Genomic DNA, 20538 nt, shown 5'->3' on the forward strand with positions numbered 1-20538 from the left:
CAGCGAGATCATTCGTCCTTTAGTTTTTTAGAGATGGGCTTATCTCACTTAGCATGATATTCTCCAATTTCATCCATTTGCCTGCAAATGCCATAATTTTATTATTCTTTATGGCAGAGAAATATTCCATTGAATATATATGCCACACTTTCTTTATCCACTCATCAATTGTAGGACATCTAGGTTGGTTCCATAATCTGGCTATTGTGAATTGAGCAGCTATGAACATTGATGTGGCTGTATCTCTGTAGTATGCTGATTTTAAGCCCTTTGGGTATAGGCCAAGGAGTGGGATAGCTGGGTCAAATGGTGGTCCCATTCCAAGCTTTCTGAGGAATCTCCACACTGCTTTCCAGAGTGGCTGCACTAATTTTCAAACCCACCAGCAATGTATGAGTGTACCTTTTTCCCCATATCCTCGCCAACACCTATTGTTGCTCGTATTCTTGATAATCACCATTCTAATTGGGGTGAGATGGAATCTTAGGGTAGTTTTCATTTGCATTTCTCTTATTACTAGAGATGTTGAACATTTTTTCATATATCTGTTAATTGCTTGTACGTCTTCTTCTGTGAAGTGTCTGTTCATTTCCTTAGCCCATTTGTTGATTGGATTATTTGTATTCTTGGTGTATTGGTGCTTTGCAGCTCCACATAAGGATGGGATTTGTTGTTCCATTTGTACCTGCACACACTATAGCAATATAATTTGGACAGAGTCACTGCACATCACTTCACTCTCCCCTCTGCTCTTTTCCAACCCTTGGTCTATTCTGCTCATCTCCCTTTGATTTTCATTAGATTTCAGCCCTCCCTACACTTTTGACTTTTTTCTTCCTAGCTTCCTCTCTGAAAGCAAACACAACATTTGACCTTCATGGTTTGGTTTATTTTACTTAATATACTGATTAAGAGTTCTATCCACATTTATTGCAAATAACATAAATTTCACTTTTTAATTTTTGTAATGGCTGAATAAAACTCTGTTGTGTGTATACCACATTTTCCTTATGCATTCATCAGTTGATGGACACCTAGGCGGGTTTTATTGTTTGGCTATGATGAATTTTGCTGCTGCAAACATGGCTATGCACTTATCCCTATAGTATGATGACTTTAATTCTTGGGGATAAACCCCAAGGAGTGATATATAGCTGGATCATGTGGTGGTTCCATGCCTAGTCTTTTGAGGAAACTCCATACTGATTTCCATACTGGTTGTAATGATTGCAATCGCACCAACAGTGTAAATGTGTCTTTCTTTCTCCATATTCTGTCTACAGTTTATTATGATTTGCATTCTTGATGACTGCCATTCTGACTGTGTGAGGTAAAAATCTCAGTGAAGTTTTGGTTTGCACATCCCTAGTCAATAATGACATTAAATATTTTTTCGTATATTTGTTGGCTATTAATGATTCTTCTTTTGAAAAATGTCTGTTTAATAAAATTGTTTATTTGGATAATTTCTCCTTTTGATGTTGGCTTTGTTGTTTTAGTTCTCTACCTATATTAATCCTCTCAAAATTAATAGCTAGAAAAAACTTTCTCCCATTCTGTAGGTTCTATATTCATGTTCCTACTTGCTTCGTTGCTCTGAAGATGATTTTTCACTTGATGCCATCTTCTTGAATAACTCTTGACATTTTTCCTGTGCTTTCAGCATGTATTGAGCAAATTTTTGCCCCATTTCTAAATATTGTTCATAGGACATTAAGTTACACAATGAATTCTTAAGGGAGCAGCATCATTCCAGCTATATACCATCCAAACCTTTATCCCCAACTTTCATGTACTTACATAAAATGCATTTATTTTACTCCAGTAGCCCCAAAAACTTTTGACTCCATTTGCCATTAAAAGTCTGAATTTAAAGTCATACCATCTTCATCTTTTTTTTTTTTTCATTTTTTTTTTTTATTGTAAACAAATGGGATACATGTTGTTTCTCTGTTTGTACATGGCGTAAAGGCATACCATTTGTGTAATCATAAATTTACATAGAGTAATGTTGTTTGATTCATTCTGTTATTTTTTCCCTTCCCCCCACCCCTCCCACCCCTCTTTACCCTCTATACAGTAGTTCCTTCTTATGTGACTCAGAGTCAATGTATGATCCTTCCTGAGGGCCATTTCCCTCCAGGTATGAGACTATGAAATCAAGGGTTATGTTTCTTAAACACGGTGGTAATACAGGCACGTGATAGACATTCCCTTTGCAATGGGGAGATAGAGGCAAGAAGAAAGTATCAGATCCAATAATCTAAAACCTGACAGGAAAATCCACATTAAAGTTCTAAGATTCAGAATACATTTTTAGACCCTTTAACTCACCTTCTAGACAATGTTATGTAGGTTTGTTCCTCCAAATATCAGGACATGCTGTCCTCATGGCTATGCTGGGTACATCAATGGTTTCCTAGGTTGAAATCATGTGCCCTGGGCTCTCCCAGGATCGGGTTACATGCTGGAGGCTCTACATGTGTAGGATCTCAGGATAAGACCTGTTTCCATGGTTCCAATAAGCTTTGCCTTAATGGAATCTCCCTGTGATGTTAATAAACCTATAACTCCCCTGATCATTAGCCTAGTGGGGACTTTGTACACAGCTCAGACCCTGTGGAAATTTTCTGCCTAGGTGCCAAGGCTCTGGAAAACTGTTTTAAAAATTCTAGAAAGGGTATCCAAGTTTGTACCCCTTTCCATGCTAGTCCCTGCAGAGTTAGTCTTACACATGTTTCTGAGGAATATAACTTTTATATTTGGTAGCAATGTCCTGAATAATACCTGAGCCTGCTTGGGCTATGGCAGGGCTGGCATAGTAGCATTGCATTAGAATACAGAGAGAAGGGATCTGAGGCAGTGCCAGTCAGTGAAGCACTGCACACCAAGTATTTGTGAATCTTCTAGAACCCTTCTTGAACCTGTTATATCTTAATGTTTTGGAACCATGGTGGAGTTGATATGGTTGAAGATCACAGAAAAGCCTCAGGGTCATTCTCCCATTATCTTGATGAATAGCTTCTGGTTTCCTTTTGTACATATTATTCTGTTTATCAAATCATTGCTTAGCCACACCCTTGATATTCTCTCCCTAATATACCTTTTATATAGTGTTATAATCGGGTCAACTCAGTAATTTTCCAAATCTTTAAAGTATGCTTCATTGTTGATTATAAATATCATCTTTAAGTAGTTTCTGTGTAAGAAATTAAGAGAAACCATGTAGCACATTTGAAATTTCCTTACTTCCTCCTCCAGCGTCTGACTTCCACCGGTCATTGTTTTTCTTCTGATTTCTTCTTAATATACATGACAATATAATGCATTCAGACATATCATTCATAGGTAGAGTACAATTTCTCATTCTTTTTGATGGACATCAGGTAGGAAGACATGGGTTATGTAGTGATACATGTACAAGGGTAATAATGTCAGATTCATTCTACAATCATTCCTATTACCATATCCTTTCCTCCCTTCACTTTCTCCACCTATTCCAATGTAGTTCTATCCTTCCATAGCCTTAAAACTTATTGTGAATTAGCATTCACATATCATAGAAAACATATGGCCTTTGATTTTGTAGTCTTAAACATCCAACAATCCAGTTTTACCTGTGTTGAGTTAGAAGTACTGGGTGGTAATTTTAATTTCTATCTTTGTAATTATCTTACCCCTTCTATTTAATTGGGGTCAATGTTAGCACTGGCAGTGAGCATTACGTCTTTTTTGTCTTGAATTTTTTTGTTAATTAATTTTTTATTTGTTTTAATTAGTTGTACATGAAGTAGAATGCATTTATACATTTTGATATCGATTATGGCCTATTATCACAAATTAACTGAGATTGCCATACTGAAAGTTCTACGTTTTCACAGTTGAACAGAAAACTGCTACAAACTTTCAAGGAAAATATAAAATAATATTAGCAAGAGTAGGACATATTGAGTTTGTAGAGTAGTTGTTATCCATGAAACTTATTTTTTATAATTCCATATCTTTACACTTTAGTTTGAGAACATCAACTTTGTGGCATACTCAGATTCCAGGATTTGGCATCCCCTGTGACTGAACTTTGGTGAGGGTCATCACAGTATTATGAAAGACATCATGGTGGCAGGAAATGCATGAGGTAGAGCTTGCCTGGCCAGAATACTGAGTACAGACCAGTCTTGTTTTTTTATAACCACTCATTCTCACAGAAACAAATGAGGCCCAGGTGAAGTACATTACTCCCTTCCTATGGTCTCATCCCCTAGTGTGACTGAATTACCTCACACTAGGCTTTGCCTCTTACAGGTCCTACCACCTCAACATTGCCACACTGAGGACCAAGCCTCCAGTCCTGGGGGGAAAAACCACATCCACATCATCACAAGCTCCAAATAGCCGACATTGTCAGAGCAGCATGTCAGAGTCTACAGCATGTGTGAGGTGGGGATAGGGGAAGGTTGCTCTCAGATGTCACTGGAAGCAGCTGGAGCCCACATTCCAAAATCTCTGTGATGTTACACTTGCCATAGTCATGGCCTCAGGGTGTCAACCCAGAAAAGAGATGGGTGGGGCTCGTTTGTTTTAGAAAAGGCAGGCATCACCATGTCACACTCAAGTGTTTACATTCCCCCACCCCAAACATGAATGAGATGTCTGTGACTTTTTGAAATCTTATGGGCTTCCATGAACATGGCTGCAGTCCTCATGTTAAGTGGCCTGCATTTCATATATCCATGAGTCTCCAGTGCAAGCTATCAGGTTTCTCTCAAAGGGATTGAGGGAAAAATTGACACTGACAGTGCAAAGTCATTGAATGGCATTAACGGTGGAAGAGAAGATTGTAAATACACATCCTGACTCTGCACAAAATCAAACTCAAGTACTAACGTAGTATTTCTATTCCTCTGTTATAGTTGAGATAGTTGCAGTAGATTAGTGCTGGTGAGTACCTTGACAGTGCAACTGCACTTAAATATATTTTTTCCTTCTAAGCTCTCTTCTAAATTGTATGCTTAGGAATTCTTTTTCTCTTTATTTTCTTCTAAAGAAGTTTCAGTGTCTTGAACTTTGCCTGATTCACTGCATTTTGGTTTGGTGTCCACCTTTGGTGATTTCCCACTCCGGCTTTTTGGATCTCTTTCAGTTTTAATATAACTTTTTGGATAAAATACATTCTTCAGGATAAAAACTCTCCTAATAATTTGCAATCTATTGTAGGAAGAAAAAGCAAAAGTGGAAGTATTTAACATCATCAATATATTTTAATCCCAGCTTGGATTAGTTTATGATTAAATTTTTTTAAGAAAACAATGAAAGAACCTAATAGTTAAAATATAATTATGTTACCTGAGCTGAGCTCTCTTATAAAACCATTCCTAGAACTATTAACTCTAGATATTTTGTTTCTGTATCTTAGCAGACTTTGGCTTTTGTGCTCACATCACCCCTGAGCAGAATAAACACAGTTCTGTGCTTGGAACACCTTGCTGGATGGCACCAAAAGTGGTTAGAGGGAAAAGTTATGGCCCTAAAATGGATATCTGGTCTCTGGGTATCATGGCTATTGAGATGGTCAAAGGAGAGCCTCCAAACCTCCAGGAAGGTCCCTCAAGGGTAAGAACATTTTAAAGCCAACTTTACTATAAGAAAAATACTTTTCCTTAATATGTATGTAGAACTTCCTTCTGTTGTTCATTGTTCAAGAACAAAGAATCAAAACTTTAGAAAACCTAATCTCTGCCCTTACTTTCAATCTACAAATCATACTACTTCTTAGTTACATGCTGAAAAAGTATATGCTCAATAGTGTAGATCGGTATTAATAAGTGGTATGGTTTCTACTTTGGCATATCAGTAAGAATAATCTCACCTTTGTTCATAGTTGATGTACCCTAGAAGGATACATGGTTTTTAAAATATTTTTCTTAGTTGTAAGTAGATCTTTGATTTTATTTATTTATATGTGTTGCTGAGTATGAAACCCAGGGACTCCTGTGTGCCAGGCAAGCATCTACTAGTGATCCACACCTCCAGCCATAGATGCTTTCACTACAAAGTTAGAGGTACCTTTTCATACATCTTCATGTACCCTGGATTTGAAATCATGTTATCAACTTTCATCTTCAGCCTCAGATCATCAAGGTCCAGGAAAGAGGAAAGCAAGATGACACCTCAGAGAAAGGTGTATAACTGACAATGTTCAAGTCCTTTCTCAAACAGAGTAGACTTTAAGCAAATATAAATACTTCAGCTGTTGAGGTGAAGAACTTTGCCCATTATCCCACCTGTGTTGTGATGCCATATCATTAATTATTAAGGAAATATAAACCAAAACCAGAGAACACCACTTTACACCTCATGTCAGACAACAATCAGTGCTGGTGAGAATGTGGGACAATTGGAATTGCAGACGTGGTACACACATGTAATCTCAGGGAATTTGGAGGCTGAGATAGGAGGTTTGCTAGTTTTAAGACAGCCTGGGGAGCTTCACAAAACTCCTTCTCCAAAGAAAGCAGGCTGTGGATATAGCTTAGAGGTAGAACACTTCTGAGTACAATACCTAGTAGCACAAAATTAAAAAAGAAAAATCAGGATGGAATGCTCATATATTTCTGGTGGGAATTTAACACAACTGCTTTAGAAACAATTTGACAGTTCCTTAGAATGTTAATATTCAGTTACCACATGACCTAGCATTTCCACTACTAGGTATGTATCCAAGGGAATGAAAAGCATATGTCCATCAAGTGGGAGAGGGTGCTCAATGATAGAGTGCCCAGCATGCACAAGTCCCAGGGTTCAATCCACAACACTGCCAAAAGGAAAAAGGCAGCGATAGCACATGTGCACACAAAACTTGCACCAACTATTCATAGTAGTATTATGTAGAAGAGCAAAACGAGTCAACCACCCAATTAGCTGTCATTTGATGAACAGTGGAATATGATTTGGCCATAACAGGGAAGGAGGTACTGATGAGTGTGTAACATTGACACTTGAAATTATTTGGCTACGCAAAAGAAGGCCAGACAACAGAGGAAATGGGATTTGGATATTCTTTCCTCAAAGTTTTTTGCCCCATTGCCAAAGATTCCACTTCAAGTAAGCAGTTATAATACTTTTCAGGTGATTTATTTAGAATAAATTTCAGAACAATTTTTAAAAACCTCTAGTTTCTTATATTCATTAAGCCAATATTAAATTTTGTACCTTCCTTTTGCCAGGCAGTGTTTAAGATGTTCCCGAGAAAACAAACAAAAATTCCTTCTGTTATAGAACCTATATTCTATTAGGTGGAGAGAAACAATAAGGTAAATAAGTATATTTCATTAGGAATTGACTCTTTTATGTTTGATATTTTAAAATTTATTCTAATGAGTTATACATGAGGGTATGAATGCATGCTCGATTCAAAATAGTTAAACTAAGGAACGAACCCAGATGCCTTTACACAGATGAATGAATAAAACAATGAATGTTTTAAATACTCTTCCTGGTATGGAGAGAGAGAGAGAGAGAGAGAGAGAGAGAGAGAGAGAGAGAGAGAGAGAGAGAGAGAGAGATAGCTCTTTAAAAGGGTCTATTTGAAGGGCTTCCCTGAGGTGACATGTGGACACAGGATGTAAGACAGAGATGCTTGTTTACCTAGAGAAGAGCATGCCACGGACAAGAAAGAACAATTACAAAACCCCTGAGCAGGAAAGTTCCAGGTGCACTCAAAGAACTTTAAGGATTTCAGCATAGTTACAGTGTACTGAGTAAATAATACACAATAAGGTGGTCAGGGAAATGAGGTACTGTGTAGTGCTTTGTGAGTATTCTGACATTTAATCTAAGATGGGAATTCTTACTTTTACTGTATATATGGGGAAACCATTGGACTGTTCCGAGAAGAGGCATAAAATGGTTTCACTTAAATTTAAGAGGCACACATGGTTACTTTGTTAAGAAGAATTTCTCAAGGAAGGCAAAGGGAGGAGCAGGAAGACCAATTAGGCAGCCTTTGCAATAAGTCAGGCCAGAAATAACAGTAATATAGATCAGGATGGAACTCTAGAGATGATAAAAAAAATCATTAGATTCTGGATGTATTTTTTAGGAGAGTCGATGTAAAAGAAGAGTAGCAATTGTTCCAAGAGTTTAACCTAAGCAAGGGGAAGGATGAAATGGAAGTTTCCTTAGTTGAGATGGGATGGACAGCAGAAGAGTGGAGATGTTTGAAGGTTAGTTGTGAGGTTAGAGGACAACATTTTAATGTATTTAGACATGTTATAGTTAGGACACCAAGTGAGACAGTCAAGTGGATATGTTGGTGAGGGTGTGGGGTATGCAGGTCTAGAATGCAGATTAGATACTAACTTGAGGCTCCTTAGCTTCAGATGTTTTCTAAAGCTGGAAGGCAAGATGAGGACACAGACCCAAGAGGGTATAGACAGACAAAAAGAGAGCAGGCACCCTGAAACAAGTCATATCTAAGAGTTGGTGAAGCAGACCTGCAAGGAGACTACCAAAAAATGACAGGAAATATAAGAAAAACTAGATAAAGATATAACTTGAAATCCACAGACAAAAAGTGAGGGAGAGATCAGCTTGGCAGACACTACAGTTACTTCCATTATGATGAAGACTGAGCCTTGATGAATTTAGAGGTAATGTTGGTGAAAACTTGATGAATGGGGACATCTTCTTCCCATCTAAATAATGTAACAGAGACCAGATAAATCTCCCTTGCCATCACTTCCCCTACCAGATTATATAAATCAGTGGTATTCTAGTCACTGCAACAGACAATGAACAAAGACAGTGATGTCTGAAAGTGAAAAACAACTGAAGTGAACCCTACAACTGCCCTAGTTTCCAGGCCATGTACAGATAGAGATAAGCAAGATGGGGCATTGGTGGAAAAGTTGTGATATGAGGAAAGCTGAAGCTTCCCAAGACCTGTGGAGGGCCCCCTAAAGCATTAAACAGAGAATGGTGTGAAGAACCAATTTTGAGAAGAACTGATGTGTAATTATCTGATCAGATTGGAAAGAACTGGGTTGAGGTATACTTCAGTGGCCGATTATGATCTAGCACACACAGAACTCTCATTTCAAGCTCCATCACTGGAAGCAAACTCCAGGTCTGGGGGAGATGGGGCCCACCCATTGTCCCAGCTAGTTGGAAGGCTGAGCTCAAGTCTGGGCAACATAGTTAGACCGCCAGCTCAGAAAAACTAGATAGGAAAGACAAGAACATGCCACAGGCCCTGGTATAGTGCCTGCTCCTAGTAGCCACCAAGGGAAACGTTGTCTTTCACAAGATACTGAGTAGAAAACTCACGAAAGCCTTCTCTCAATGATGGGAGATTAATCACCCTTAAATTAAACACCGCGTCATTTCCACCTCCCAAATACTAGAAATGAGACCCAAATAGCTTAGAAGTGCATCCAAGAACAAACCTCAACAATATTTGTATGGCCATAACTACAGCCATGATTATACTTAGGACTCAGAAGAGGCTAGTCTTCAGCATGTTCTGCTGTCTCCAAGAGAAGTCTAGGTGTACCCCAGTGAAATCAGTTAAATTTCATATGTCATCAACTATCAGTAGATCCAGAATCTGACCACAGATAGGATGGTCATGTATGAGCTTGACTGTGAATTCCCAGGCTCAATATGGAAAAGCACCTTAGCTTTCAGGAAGGGCAGTTGTCCAGGCATCAGTGAGAAAGGAATCCTGCATGAGAAGGTTGAGTATTGTGCATCAGGTGCTCTCAAGATATCAGGAATCTAAAAAGATCCACATGTGTCAGAGCCTGTCCAGAAGATAAAGGGACATGGCCCAAATCAAAGCAGATTCTCAAGGAACATACCCACAAGATGAAGGCAGATAAGACATGTGAGAATCTTCCCTGAACTGGCTGAGGCCCAATCATCTGAAACAGGGAAGAACACAAGATTTGTGAGGATTATCTCTAGGTGAAGAAATGAAAAGGAGATCATCAAGACTGGTCAACGATGAAGAGAGCAAGAAAAAAAGCTCTACCTCCTTTATGGCCTCCATAGTTATATAGGTCAGTCATTCAAATAAAAGAAGCCTTTATCTGCCTGGAATACATAGGAGAATATTTATAGGAATCCACAGTGATCAGGACCAATAAGCACCGAGATATCCAAAGTTTTAATAGACAGGCAAAGGGGTAGGAAAACCAAGTTCATCATGAGGAGCAAATATTCAGCTAAAGCCAGTCCAGAAATGACACAGATAAGAGAATTAGCACACAAATTCAGTAAAATAATTTTTATAATTATAACAAAGGTATTATAGAGTCAAATATTTGGAAGACATATTTTGAAGAGACCCACATTTACCTTAATGTTGTGTTGTGGTTTGGATATGAAGTGTCCCTGAAGAGCTCCTGTGTTAATGCAGGACTGTTTGTAAGTGAAATGAGAGCATTGGGAGAGTCATCACAGTCAGTCTCTCCTAGTTTGAAGGCACTGGGTGGTACCTGTAGGAGTGTGGCTGGATGAGATGGGACCCTGGAGGCTGCCCTCCAAGGGTTCATTTTCCCTGTTCTCTGTTTTCCCATTCTCCCACTCTGTGCTTTCTGGCCACCTTGAGCAGAGCAGCACTCCTCCATCATGCCCTCTGTCATGATGTTCTGCCTCACCATGAGCCCACAGCAATGGAGTCTGTGCATCATGGACTTAAGCTCCTACACTGTGAGCCAAATACCTGTTGCTCTAAGTTTTTCTCTTCAGGAATTTTTGTCCCATTGACACCACACTGAATAGCACATTATGGACAATAATATTTGAGAATGGATTGGTGATAGATTATCGTAGCAACAAAAGTGAGCCATAGTGAAGCATAAAGATAGAGGTGAAAATAATTTCAAATGCAATACAATCAGTGAGCTGGGAGACAGTTTCAGGTGAATTAGTAAATGTGGAATGAAGTTTTGAAAGAAGAAAATGAACCCAGAAATCAACCTTTTCATACCTAAATAACAGCTTTATCAAACACATGAAAGTTGAATGTACTTCTAACTATATGAGTAAATACATAAATTTTTGTTATGTAAATATCTTTAAAAGTTAAAATTAGTTATATAAAAATAATTACAGTGGAGGCTAGAGATATGCATTTGTGAAATGACAAAAAAAAGCTTCAGGGCCACAGGAAGAACACTAGAGGTCTTGTCCTGTGTCACTGGGTGTATCAATTGAAGGTAGAAGGGTAGAGTATGATCACAGAAAGATTCAAACATTAAATAGTAAATGAGAGAGTTGTGACTAATAACAAAAATTAATTTTAAAAATGGGGGGGGGAATGCTGGGCAGGAAATGTCTCAGTGGTGGAGACTTGCCTATAATATTAGTATGTGTACGGCCCTGAGATCAATCCTTGGCACCACAAAAATAATCATTAAATGAAAAAGCCATGCTGCAATGCATACAAATATCAAAACATCACATTGTCCCCCATAAATAGATACAATTATTCGTGCTCAATTTAAAATAAAGTTGTGAAATTTAAAAAGAGGCCAGATTGAGGAAGGTATATCATAGGGGGCAACTGAAAGAGCAGCTTAACCAATGCAGGGACAATTTGAACATCAATATACAGTTGTAAGGAATTGTAACTTGAAATTTAAAGTAAATATTTGTGAGTCCATGCTGATATAAATGATTGAATAAATACATTTGGGAGAACAGACAGGTCAATCACCCAAGTTGAAGAATTCAAAAAGTTTATGTGGATGCTCCACCCTGCAGAAAATAGAGGATTACTCAAGTATGGACTGCATAGAATGACTGCCAGTGAACACAGAATGAAAGCAAAGAGATGCTTCCCAGTGGAAACACTTAACAAAAGTTCAGTTAGGTGATAAGGTCAACATCAGCAGTTGCTAGTATGTCCTCAAATATGATGCAATGAAAGCAGTAGTGTTGCCAGGCATGGTGGCCAAGCTATGTGTGGGGCAGAGGCAAGGGGGTCACAATTTGGAAGGTAGACTCCACAATGTAGTGATACCCTGTCTCCAAGTTTAAAATAAAAAGGACGTGGGCTGTAACTCAGTGGTAGAGCACTCCCGGGATCAATCCACAGTACAGAAAGTGAACAAAAAGAAAGTAAAGAAAGTGGTGCTGTTAACTCTGACACCTTCCTCCTTAAAACCATAATTTTGAGATAACCCTGAAAGAATCAGATACATTGTATTAAAGGGGTATCCTACAAAGGACTATGTAGTATCTGACTGGTGCTCCTCAAAACTCTCTACAGTCAAAAAACAAGGGAAGTCTGAGAAATTTCAGGAGTCAAGAGGCAGCGAAGGAGAGATGACAACTGAGTGCATATGTCTTAGGACAGGAGTAGAGAGTAGGAGAGAGTGGAGTAGGGAGATGTAGTGTGACTGCTGAAGGCACCAAGAGCCCATATGACGTTAGTGGATGTCAATGGTAATGATGCCAGCCATCACAGATAAGTGGTGTTTATCCACTACATTGAGCTGATGGATACAGGAATGAAGTCCACACTTGTAAGCACATCTTAGCCAGATAAATGCTGTCAGTTGAGTGGGAGAGGGTCATGGAAGGGACATGTGAAAGGAAAGATGAACACTGAAAGTCCTATGGGATTCTAGGTCCCAGTGGAGACAGAGAATTGCTGACCTTGGAGTACTGGGTGTTCAAAATATAGGAAGTAGAGGCAACAATAAGAGAAGTGTGGTGGTTGCTGGTGTATCTCCTGGTGGAGGGAAGGACATAGTGTATAAGGTGAGAAAGGCGAGCTCCTGAGAGCATGAGAGCAGAGGACAAGGAACTGCAGCAGGCATCTCTGTAGCTATTGATGTAGCCACCAATCAGGACAGGAGTAATGTGAGAGGTAACAGCTCTAAGAACTGTGATCCCAAAGGAGTGAGGAGGGAATAACCTGGGGTTTAGTAAGCATTGAAAACAAGGAAAGGTAGATTTGTTGTCAAAAGCCTGAATATTAATTAAAAAGAATAAAGGTGAAGTCTTCACAGAGCAAGGAGAAGCCAAAAGGACACTTGTTTAATCTCTAGACCTACAGTTGCCTGAGAAGAATTGTTGCCCCTAAAAGCACAGCTGGTGAAAGTAAGGAGCATGTTCAGAGCCACTTGGGCATTAGGGTGGAAATACTGGGGGAGGACTGGGAGTCCTGGGCTGCTTATGATCATTAACATAAATGAAAGTAAAGAGTAAAGTGAGTCAGATATCAAGGTGGGGAGGAGATTGGGGGTAGCGGTGGGGGGAATTTTTATGGTTGGGGTAGTAATACTGAGCTTGAGTATGGGCTCCCAACTGTTTCCAATAGTCTTGAGATTTTAAACTGAAATTAATTGCTGTCTGAGACATGAGGTCTTAGAATAATATTAATGCAGGAGGAAATCTAGGTGACCTTGGGTTTCACAGTGTTTTTAGGTACAACAATGTTTAAAGGACCATCCATGAAAGAATACATTGGTCTCTTAAAATTACATTCTTCTTAGGCTGGGGTTCTAGCTCAGTGGTAGAGTCCTTGCCTAGCATTCATGAGTCCCCAGCACTTAATTCCCAGGACCACACAAAAGCAACAAAATGTTTTTATATATGGAAATATATATACACATATGCATCATTTTTGATAAGCATTCTGTACAGAAATGAAGGATATTAATAATAAAATGAATGCCTAATATGGTAAAAGTATGGAATCCACATTTTAAGGTCAGGTAGGCATTTGGAAAATACATTTACAAAGCTCTCTAGTTGTGTCTACAATATTAAAGGAGTTCAGTGAAATTTATTATTGGGTTCCTCCTGTTTCACATGGCAACTCAGTGATGGTGTGTGTTGTCTACTTCATTTCAACACTTAAACTTCTACTATAAAAAAGTCAATTAATAAGATATAATTTCATTCCCAGATATTTAAATATAAAATCAAAAGTGAAAGATTATAATCATTTTATGATTGGGGTTTCTTTAAATTGTGAAAACACATGTAAGTCACTGTTCAATTTATCCATTTTATAATTTGTTATTAGGAATGATGAAGCTGGCATATAGCTAGTTAAGGAACAGAGTTTCAGTAAATCCAATTGTTTTGAAATGTGAGTTTTCAATAGCTTCCAAAGGTTTACCAGGATTTTACACATTTATAGAAGGATTGACAACACTGTTCTTTGTATTTTTATGTACCATAGGAGGCATTTTTCATGTTGTTGCTGATTTTGTTTTTTAAGCAAAATGCATTGCATTCATAGTTCAACACTGAAAAGATGAATATTCCAGGCCTTGTGGCAAACACCTGTAATCTCAGCTTCTGGAGAGGCTGAGGCAGGAAGATCTCAAGTTTGAAGCCTGCTTGAGCTACTTAGAGATACTCTGTCTCAAAATAAATTAAATAGAGGCCTGTGATAGAGCTCAGTGGTAGAGCAAGTACTTATTTGCCTAGATATGCCTGGTTTAATTACTGCAGCACCCATAGAAAAGAGAGAGAGAGAGAGAGAGAGAGAGAGAGAGAGAGAGAGAGAGAGAGAGAGAGAGAGAGAGAGAGAGAAAATAAAGGAATTGAAGGAGAGCAGTTACAAAATTCAAAAAGGTAGAGGTAATCAGGACCTCACTTTAGTATTTAGTGATTATCTCTGAAGAATTAAGATGGGCTGAACATGTTCACTTGTAGAGTGCTTCCCCAGCATGCAAAAGGCCATGGATTTGATCCCAGCACCACACACACACACACACACACACACGCACAGACACACAAACACACACACTCACAGGAGAGTTCCATAAACTTGATAGAGTACATTATAAATTTGCTGAGCTACATTAAGACTGTCAGGACTACCTTATGCAATGTTTGCACACCTGTAATCATGCTGACTGAGGAGGCCAAGAAGGAAGATCACAAGTTTGATCCACCTTCAACAATTTGGTGAGACCAAGTCTCAAAAATTTTTTAAAAAGTGTTGGGGATGTAGCTCACTGATAAAGCAACCCTGCAATCACTCCCTAACTAACCCCTCCCCTGCCATTGCCCCCCAAAGAAGGTCATGGACGTTGTTCTATTTTTAGGCCTTAGAGCTGATGGCAAGAAATGGAACTCCAGAACTTTCAAATGCAGAGACACTTTCCCCAATATTTTGCGATTTCTTAAATAGACGTTTGGAAATGGATGTGGACATAAGGGAATCAGCCACAGAATTGTTGCAGGTAAATTGGAAAAGATGTCATTTTGGAAAATGTTGACTCTTTTTGAATAACCAACAGTGATAATAACATTTCATTATTCATTGATCACTACCAATAAGACAGCAGCAACATTTTAGGGTTTCATCTGCCAGGAATGAAAGATTAGTGTTGTGGGCTGAGGTTGTGGGTTAGTGGTGGAGCTTTTGCTTAGCATATGTGAGACCCTGTGTTTGATCCTCAGCACCAATAAAAGTAAAATAAGGTATTGTGTCCTCCTACAACTAAAATGTATACATAGATACATATACATATATATATATATACATAAAAGTTTAATACAGATGAAGTACATATTTGTATATTATGAAATACTGTATCCATTCAATGTTGGCATGAGTGTATTAATGAGCTATTTCACTGTTGATGTTTGGAAATTAGGAAAATTAAACAACTCTGTGTACAACTATGGAACTGATTAGGAGTGTTTTGGGCAGGAATTGACATGTGATTTTTAAGAAAACTGTATTCATAAGTAGTCTTCAGGGCTTAGTTGAAAGGAAAAGTTTTATTTTTCTATTGGTAAACTTCATGCTCTTCTCTCTCCCCTTTTCCTGACAGCACCCCTTCCTGAAACTGGCCAAACTATTGTCTACATTGACAACACTGATCTGGGCAGCTAAGAAAGAAAAGAGGAGTCTCCATTAACATCAGTGACATGTTTCATGTCCTTTTTTCCATTTTCAAAGATGAAAATGTTTCTTAAATTTAATGAAGTGTTTCTTGATGTAAAAGACATGTGACATGTCTATTGCCATTTTAACCATGTTAAGTGGAGAACCCAGTGGCATTAATTATACTCACAATATTGTACAAAATTCTTTTTCCAGAACAGTTTTGTTACTGTAAGCAGAAGCTCTGTCACCATAAAGAAAAACTCTCATTCCTCCTCCTCCAGTCCCTGGCTGCCACTAATTATTATTCCTCTTATATTTGTTCTAATTAGTTATACATGACAATAGAAAGCACTTCAACACATCATATGTAAGTGGAGTATAATTTCTCATGTTTCTGGTTGTACATAATGTACATCATATCAGTCATTTGGTCCGATATGCATATAGGGAGGTAATCTCCAAACCATTCAACTATTCTTCCTCTCCCCATAAGCCTGCCCCTTCTTTCAATCTCCTTTGACACAGTCAAAGAAACTCTATACTTTGATAACCACCCCTGTTTTTGCAAATTAGCATCCATATATCAGAGAAAACATTCAGTTTTTTGTTGTGTGCATTGGCTTATTTTTCTTCGTAAGATATTCTCCAGCTCCATTCATTTACTGGTAAAAACCTCATTTCATTCCTCTTTAAAGTTGAGTAACATTCCATTGTGTATATATACATTTCTTTATGCATTCATGTCTTGAAGAACACTGAGGTTAGTTCCATAGTGTAGTTATTGTGAGTTGAGCTGCTATAAGTATTGCTGTGGCTGCATCACATTGCTCATTTTAAGCTCTTTGTGTAGAGACCAAGCAATGGGATACCAGGGGAAAATGGTGTTTCCATTCCAAGTTTTTGGAAGACTCTCCATACTGCTTTCCATAATGGTTGTACCAATTTGCAGTCCCACCAGCAAAGTATGAGTGTCCCTTTTTCCCTACATCCTCACCAACATTTTTTCTTGCTTGTATTCTTCACAATTGCCAGTCTGAATGGAACGAGATGAATTCTTAGAGTAGTTTTGATTGGCAATATTCTAATTGCTACAGATGTTGAACATCTTTTCATATATTTGATGATGGATTGTTTTTCTTTTCTGTGAAATACCCGTTCAGTTCCTTAGTCCATTTATTGATTGGCTTATGTATATATATATTTAAGTTTTTTGAGTTCTCTATATATCCTGGAGTTTAATACTTTATCTGTGGTGCAGATGACAAGGATTTCCTTGCTTTCTGTCGGCTATCTCTTCACATTGTTATTGTTTCCTTTGCTGAGAAGAAATTATTTAGTTAGAATCCTAACCATTTGTTGATACTTGATTTTATGTCTTGTGCTTTTGGAGACTTGTTAAGGAAATCCAATCCTAAGCCAATATGGTGAAGATTTGTCCCTGTTTTTTTCTTTTCTTTGAAGAAGGGCCTCTGTTGTATGCCTAAATCTTTGATCCACATTGAGTTGAGACTTGTGTATGGTGAGAGATAGGGTATAATTTTCATTTTGTTACATATGGATTTTCAATTTTCCTAGCACCATTTATTGAATAGGCTATTTTCTCTAGTGATTATTTTTTGAACTTTTGTCTAGTATGAGATGGGTGTATTTATGTGCATATGTCTCTGTGTCTTCTATTCTGTACCATTGATTTTCATGTCTGTTTTATTGTCAGCACTATGCTGTATTTGTTAGTATAGCTCTATATTGTAATATAAGGTCTGGTATTGTGATGCCTCCTGCTTCACCTATCTTGCTAAGTATGGCTTTGGCCATTCTGGATATCTTATTTTTCTAGTAAATTTCACAACAGATATAGATGTCAAAGACACTCCTGTTTAAATTACCAGATTAAGCGTGTAATGATCAGTTCTAAGTGGCTATAGAATTCAAAGTTCAAAGTGTACAGTGTAATTGCATATTATCAACACAGCAGAGGCATAATTACCAATCAATACCAGAAAGTACCTGGGAAATTAAAGAGAACATATTCTCCTGCAATTTAAATCCTCCAGCGTGGAATGAAGATCAAATCAGGAAAAGAAAGAATTAGGGAAACTTCCTAAAATATGGTTCAGAAAGCAAAGATTATTTAGAATACTTAATATGGTACTGAAGATAATATAAAAGCATATAAATCATGGTAGACAGATGTTATTACAAGTACCAAATTCAAGCATGAGAAGATCATAGTGTAGATTAAGCACAGAGTTTCCAGTATGAATTAGGCAAGTATATTATAAAATTAAAGAACAATATCTTCAAGCTGAACTGATAAAATAATTCATAACACAGCAAATCAAGTTGAAACTATATAGGAACTAAGAAAAAAATCATAAAATCAACTAGACATTAAAAGAAGTATATTTCAAAGGACAGCAATAGGAGTTATCCCCATAAAAAATAACACTAATGGAAACCAGAAGGCAATAGACTAATATTTTTAAGTTATAAAGCATTAGTAACAGAAATATGAGATTCCTGTGTTTTTTTAAATTGTCTTGACATATAAGTATAATAAAGAATAAGGTGGAATGCAGGAGTGTTTATGTTAGAGTGTGTGCCTAGTTCAACACCCAGCACCTCAAAGGAAAAACAAAGCAAAAAAATAAAGAGAAAAATCAAGCCATTTAAAAAAAAAAAAGGTTAAAGAGTGTGTCACCAAAAATATGTCATTAAGGGATACCAGATCTGGATCTGCTTCAGGAAAACCTTCGTCTATCCTATACTTAAATGATAGTAAATTACCAAAAAAATTTTTAAGAAATCTTTAAGAGACTTCTGAATATGTACTGTGAATAGAAGGAGGATGAAATTTCAAAGGCAAATTCACATATAAGAGGAAGATGTATCTGCATAACAGGTAAATATTTAAAGAATACTTAGAATAGCAACATTTAATTTGGAGAGAAAAAAGGATAAAATGAAAATACTGTTTATCTATGTATAACTATGACATCCTTATTGGAGATAAAGTCTTCTCAAATCTGTGGAGGAGTAGTATGGAAGTAACAAATGCTTGTTATAATTTTAAGTGTATAAACTTAAACAGGTTAAAAGAAATAGAGAATATTTGAAAATCTAATAAAAATGAGAAATAGAGAAGCAGACAGTTTTCTTATTGTGACTTTTACAAGTTTGTTGTATATGTTGGGTAAAAGCAGTATCTTTAGAAAATAATCTTAACCAGTGTATGTATGGTCTTTATCTCCACATTATCTATTCTGGAGCACAAATTTTAAATTCCAATGAAATCTAGCTGAATAAATCTTTTACATGTGTACTTTTGTTGAATTACATAGAAAGTCATTGTCAAACCCAAGGTCATCTCATTTTTCTCTTAGGTTATCTTCTAAGAGTTTTATAATTTTGTACATATGCCTGGGATCCATTTTGAGTTGATTTTTGGGAAGGTCAAAAAATCTAAGTCTAGATTCATTTTTTAGCCTATGAATGTCCAGTGGTTCCAGTACCGTGTATTGAAAACATCTCTTTACTTCATTGTGTTGCATCGCTCCTGTGTCAATGACTAGGTAACTACATTTATATAGGTATACTTCTGAAGCATCTCTCCATTTCATGGATTCATTTGTGTCTTGATTTTCCAGTGCTCTATTCTCTTGATGATGTGGCTGGATCGTAAGACTCGAAGTCAAGTACTATCAGTCCTCCAACTTTGTTCTTCTCAATATTTCATGGTTTATTAGGAGTATTTTGTGTTTTCATAAAGACTTTAGAATCACTTTGTCAGTATCCACAATATGACTTACTAAGAACATATTTGGGATTGCACTGAGCCCATAGATTAAATTGGAAAGAACTAAGATCTTGAAAAAATGAGTCTTCTTCTCCATGAAGATGGAATATCTTCCTAGTTATTTAGTACTTCTTTGTTGATCAGACTTTGTTATTCTATTGTTGATCTTATAAAGACTTTGTTAGGTTTATACCTGAGAGTTTCATTTTGAAGGTGGTAATATAAAGGGAATTGTGTTTTAATTTTTATTTGAAGTTCAGAGTGAGAAAGAATGTGAGCTCATGTGCTGTGGAATGAGGGATAGAATGGATGACTTGGTCTTAAAACTAGCTTCACTCTCTTCTCTGCCATTGGCCTTGAACAGGTTGTTTTGAAATCTTGGCATGTTTGAGAAGACAACAGGATCAAAGTATGGGAAAAGGCTTTAGTTTTTGGTATAATAATAAGATGAAAAATGCCATGATTTTGGTGACAGTTGTTTTGAACTATTCATTGTAATGGTTTAACTTTCCATCTAATATACCCATAAAACTAAGGTTGCCTTATTCATTTATGTGTCATCTTTATTACACTAATGTAAATTATAAGTGTGATTATTCTCTTACTCCCTAGTTCCTGTGCTGTATACTGCTAGGTCAGTGAATTTGTGGACTTAAGGAGTAGATCAACTCCATCAAATGCTCTTGAGGCATTGAGAACTGAAATTGACCATTTGATTTGTCAGTAGGAAAGCCACATGTGACCTTGCAAAGCAGTTTTGAAGGAGTAGGCAGTGGATTCAGGAAGTGAAACTGAAGAAGTGTTGAAAGGTAACCTTTGTACAAGGAGAAGATACATAAAAGCCACTTAGGTTTGAAGATCGCAATATAATACAAGC

The 20538-nt window shown here is 37.3% G+C and overlaps 1 long non-coding RNA gene and 1 pseudogene across 2 annotated transcripts in view; both read left to right on the forward strand.

The window, feature by feature from the left end:
* LOC306637629 (serine/threonine-protein kinase PAK 2-like) overlaps positions 1 to 17027 on the forward strand; it is a 103624-nt pseudogene extending 86597 nt beyond the window's left edge. The window contains exons 5-6 of the transcript XR_013766772.1: positions 15075 to 15212; positions 15810 to 17027. The product of XR_013766772.1 is annotated as a serine/threonine-protein kinase PAK 2-like (transcript). The remainder of the gene's footprint in view (positions 1 to 15074; positions 15213 to 15809) is intronic.
* A 116-nt stretch (positions 17028 to 17143) lies between these two features.
* Positions 17144 to 19032, forward strand: LOC306670539. Its single transcript, XR_013766440.1, has 2 exons — positions 17144 to 17470; positions 17814 to 19032. It is a non-coding gene; the product is annotated as an uncharacterized lncRNA (long non-coding RNA).
* Positions 19033 to 20538: the final 1506 nt, after the last annotated feature.

Source organism: Sciurus vulgaris (assembly GCF_902686455.1).
Source record: "Sciurus vulgaris genome assembly, chromosome: 10".
Lineage (NCBI taxonomy): Eukaryota > Metazoa > Chordata > Mammalia > Rodentia > Sciuridae > Sciurus > Sciurus vulgaris.